At 53.0% G+C, this 5,000-nt stretch overlaps 1 non-coding gene across 1 annotated transcript in view; it reads left to right on the top strand.

Moving 5' to 3' along the window:
• The first annotated feature begins 3,444 nt into the window (after positions 1–3,444).
• LOC124774483 overlaps positions 3,445–5,000 on the top strand; it is a 1,909-nt gene continuing 353 nt past the window's right edge. The window contains exon 1 of the ribosomal RNA XR_007015312.1: positions 3,445–5,000. This exon is cut by the window's right edge and continues 353 nt beyond it. This is a non-coding gene — a ribosomal RNA (small subunit ribosomal RNA).

The following is a 5,000-nucleotide window of genomic DNA, read 5'->3' as shown; positions in this document are numbered from 1 at the left end:
GGGAACCACACGTCAGCCAGACACTCTGATCACGCACCACTCTCTGCTTCTAACAGGCGCACATACAATATGTAAGCACCAGCATGGAACAACATCCAGTGCATCTTCTCCGCCACATTACACAATCCACACTATCACAACCAGACCAGGAGGTCCATGCGGAAAATACAATATCCCAGCCTTTCGACATCCACCATTGCGCAGACCAGGCACCAACACCCACACATGTCCTATACAACGGTGCACCCAACATCACAATAGTACCTCCTGTCACAGCGCACAAACAATGACATGAGTCAAAGACACAGGTCTCACACAAGCATAGAATTGGAGCGCCGCCTCTAATAAGCCAAAGGTGCATCCTGACGTGACAAATCTGATCATGTCACAAGCATTCACTTACTATAATCACTATCAACGAACCTGCCGCCCCCGCCCCCCCCCCCCCTACACCTTTCCTTACAACAACGTGTAACCTAACCTAACCTAACCTAACCTATGTTGTACCTTAACCTAACCTATGTTGTACCTTAACCTAACCTATGTTGTACCTTAACCTAACCTATGTTGTACCTTAACCTAACCTATGTTGTACCTTAACCTAACCTATGTTGTACCTTAACCTAACCTATGTTGTACCTTAACCTAACCTATGTTGTACCTTAACCTAACCTATGTTGTACCTTAACCTAACCTATGTTGTACCTTAACCTAACCTATGTTGTACCTTAACCTAACCCATGTTGTACCTTAACCTAACCCATGTTGTACCTTAACCTAACCCATGTTGTACCTTAACCTAACCCATGTTGTACCTTAACCTAACCCATGTTGTACCTTAACCTAACCCATGTTGTACCTTAACCTAACCCATGTTGTACCTTAACCTAACCCATGTTGTACCTTAACCTAACCCATGTTGTGCCTTAACCTAACCCATGTTGTGCCTTAACCTAACCCATGTTGTGCCTTAACCTAACCCATGTTGTGCCTTAACCTAACCCATGTTGTGCCTTAACCTAACCCATGTTGTGCCTTAACCTAACCCATGTTGTGCCTTAACCTAACCCATGTTGTGCCTTAACCTAACCCACGTTGTGCCTTAACCTAACCCACGTTGTGCCTTAACCTAACCCACGTTGTGCCTTAACCTAACCCATGTTGTGCCTTAACCTAACCCATGTTGTGCCTTAACCTAACCCATGTTGTGCCTTAACCTAACCCATGTTGTGCCTTAACCTAACCCATGTTGTGCCTTAACCTAACCCATGTTGTGCCTTAACCTAACCCACGTTGTGCCTTAACCTAACCCACGTTGTGCCTTAACCTAACCCACGTTGTGCCTTAACCTAACCCATGTTGTGCCTTAACCTAACCCATGTTGTGCCTTAACCTAACCCATGTTGTGCCTTAACCTAACCCATGTTGTGCCTTAACCTAACCCACGTTGTGCCTTAACCTAACCCACGTTGTGCCTTAACCTAACCCACGTTGTGCCTTAACCTAACCCACGTTGTGCCTTAACCTAACCCACGTTGTGCCTTAACCTAACCCACGTTGTGCCTTAACCTAACCCACGTTGTCCCCTAAAGTAACCCACGTTGTCCCCTAACGTAACCCACGTTGTCCCCTAACGTAACCCATGTTGTCGCCTAAACCTGCTCTGTAATTGTTATACGACTCGTTCAATTAGTGTAGTGTTGCCCACCCGCAACCCTCGCAATATAGTTCGCTACTCGCACTGCCCGCTCCCCTGTGTATCGCTTCATGTTAAACACCTTGCAAGTCTTGCTGACTTTCCACATGCTCCTGCTGTACACTGTAATGTGGATGGCAGCAGGACGTACATGCCGCCCCTCCCCACGTCCCCACCTTGCCCCCCTGCCTTCGCAAGCTGGTTGGTGAGAAGTTTGCATGTTCAATGCCCTTCGCATGCGACGTACTCAGGCTACGTTGTGGTGCGGCCTGTGTCAACCGTCCGCTAATGTCGTACGCGTAAACCACAATCTGTACTGCACATTCGTCCTTATGTACCGAATGATACATCGTGGCACATGTGTGACCGTACAACGACTGCGCCCAAAAACGGCGGACCATACAGTGCAAATATTGTGCACGCAGCTACGTGTCGTCTCCCTATGAGAGCTGGATTGCAGTGTGGTACGCCATAGAGACGTGTGGGAGGAACGGACGCCGTGGATGGCGATCAGCATGAGCTGTCTGTTGATGTATTCGGACCTAGTCGTCTCTCCTCACACACCGTGATGGCATGGTGCACCGCGTTCCATATCTGCGACATGCTACAGAGGCCGGTTGACAGTCGTTCGAGCAATGGACATCGCATACGTACGGGGGCCACCTTCCACGTATTGTCTAGGCGTGCACATTTTGTTGCGTGTATGTGGGCAGACGTAGTGTGGCGTGACACCTGACACAGGCATGCAATAATCGTTGAAGTTGCAAATGGCGATGGACGCCTGCGTTTTCTGGTGAAGTTACGCAAATGAACAAATGGTAACCTGTTGTGGTGCGGTTGTTCTCGCTAGGGGTGAATCGGTGATGGCGACGATAGGTTGAGGTACGAACCGGTTGTTCCAGCGATACCCACCATGCCGACGAAACTGAACGGCATCTGGGTGTGAAGCGATACGCGGCGGTGGCTGGGTGGGACCGTCCCCGGCCGGTGAGGGGGCGCCTCCCGGCGTGCTGGCCGCGCGGTGCGTGGGCGCACGCGCTACAGCCGGCTGGTGGGGGCGGCCAGTGGCAGGCGCGCCGGCCGACGGACGCGGCAGGCGTCGCAGCTGCGCGCCGGCGCACCCTGCGCGCGGCGCCGTGCGGCCAAAGTAGGTCCTCGCGGGCCCGGTGCGAAGCGCGGTGGACATCTTCAGTGTGCTGGTCCGATTGAGGACTGTGTGCGTTGAGGATGCGCCGCCGCCCGGCGCTCGGCGCCGCGACGCCGTCTGCTGCTCGGTCGCCCCAGCGGTTCTCGCTGGTGGTTTGTATCGCAGCTGTGCGGATGTGTTGGCGCGTGCGCTGTGCTGGGAGAGTTCGCTTCGGCACCCAAGTGGGGCTTTTGTCCTTCTGTGGCGCTGGCGTTGGAGCTGCCGGTCACCGTAGGTGGCGCGTGTTGTCTCCCGCCGGCAATGCCACGACAGCACGCTCCCGGGCCTCTGTCGGCAGCGGCAAGCTCAGTTGGGAGCACGGGTGGTCGCACCGAAAGCGTCTACTCGCCTAACTCCGGGCGATTGCGCCTCTCTCGAACCCGACCAAGTACTTGGGACGGCGCTGCGCGCCGCCGGGACCTGAGAGGGTTTCGAGGTGTATTGTGCAGGGGAGCTCAGCCTCCTCCTGTTTGCAGAATGATTGAGCGGACGCTTGCGTGTTCGCGCGGGCCCCCGGGACACACTCCCGGGCGGCCGGCTGCTCAGCTCTAGTTGACGCAGCTCCCTGGTTGATCCTGCCAGTAGTCATATGCTTGTCTCAAAGATTAAGCCATGCATGTCTCAGTACAAGCCGCATTAAGGTGAAACCGCGAATGGCTCATTAAATCAGTTATGGTTCCTTAGATCGTACCCACGTTACTTGGATAACTGTGGTAATTCTAGAGCTAATACATGCAAACAGAGTCCCGACCAGAGATGGAAGGGACGCTTTTATTAGATCAAAACCAATCGGTCGGCTCGTCCGGTCCGTTTGCCTTGGTGACTCTGAATAACTTTGGGCTGATCGCACGGTCCTCGTACCGGCGACGCATCTTTCAAATGTCTGCCTTATCAACTGTCGATGGTAGGTTCTGCGCCTACCATGGTTGTAACGGGTAACGGGGAATCAGGGTTCGATTCCGGAGAGGGAGCCTGAGAAACGGCTACCACATCCAAGGAAGGCAGCAGGCGCGCAAATTACCCACTCCCGGCACGGGGAGGTAGTGACGAAAAATAACGATACGGGACTCATCCGAGGCCCCGTAATCGGAATGAGTACACTTTAAATCCTTTAACGAGTATCTATTGGAGGGCAAGTCTGGTGCCAGCAGCCGCGGTAATTCCAGCTCCAATAGCGTATATTAAAGTTGTTGCGGTTAAAAAGCTCGTAGTTGGATTTGTGTCCCACGCTGTTGGTTCACCGCCCGTCGGTGTTTAACTGGCATGTATCGTGGGACGTCCTGCCGGTGGGGCGAGCCGAAGGCGTGCGACCGCCTCGTGCGTGCTCGTGCGTCCCGAGGCGGACCCCGTTGAAATCCTACCAGGGTGCTCTTTATTGAGTGTCTCGGTGGGCCGGCACGTTTACTTTGAACAAATTAGAGTGCTTAAAGCAGGCAAGCCCGCCTGAATACTGTGTGCATGGAATAATGGAATAGGACCTCGGTTCTATTTTGTTGGTTTTCGGAACCCGAGGTAATGATTAATAGGGACAGGCGGGGGCATTCGTATTGCGACGTTAGAGGTGAAATTCTTGGATCGTCGCAAGACGAACAGAAGCGAAAGCATTTGCCAAGTATGTTTTCATTAATCAAGAACGAAAGTTAGAGGTTCGAAGGCGATCAGATACCGCCCTAGTTCTAACCATAAACGATGCCAGCCAGCGATCCGCCGCAGTTCCTCCGATGACTCGGCGGGCAGCCTCCGGGAAACCAAAGCTTTTGGGTTCCGGGGGAAGTATGGTTGCAAAGCTGAAACTTAAAGGAATTGACGGAAGGGCACCACCAGGAGTGGAGCCTGCGGCTTAATTTGACTCAACACGGGAAACCTCACCAGGCCCGGACACCGGAAGGATTGACAGATTGATAGCTCTTTCTTGATTCGGTGGGTGGTGGTGCATGGCCGTTCTTAGTTGGTGGAGCGATTTGTCTGGTTAATTCCGATAACGAACGAGACTCTAGCCTGCTAACTAGTCGCGTGACATCCTTCGTGCTGTCAGCGATTACTTTTCTTCTTAGAGGGACAGGCGGCTTCTAGCCGCACGAGATTGAGCAATAACAGGTCTGTGATGCCCTTAGATGT

The sequence above is a fragment of the Schistocerca piceifrons genome, unplaced genomic scaffold (assembly GCF_021461385.2).
Source record: "Schistocerca piceifrons isolate TAMUIC-IGC-003096 unplaced genomic scaffold, iqSchPice1.1 HiC_scaffold_963, whole genome shotgun sequence".
Classification (NCBI taxonomy): domain Eukaryota; kingdom Metazoa; phylum Arthropoda; class Insecta; order Orthoptera; family Acrididae; genus Schistocerca; species Schistocerca piceifrons.
This window is presented reverse-complemented; position numbering and strand designations above follow the sequence as displayed.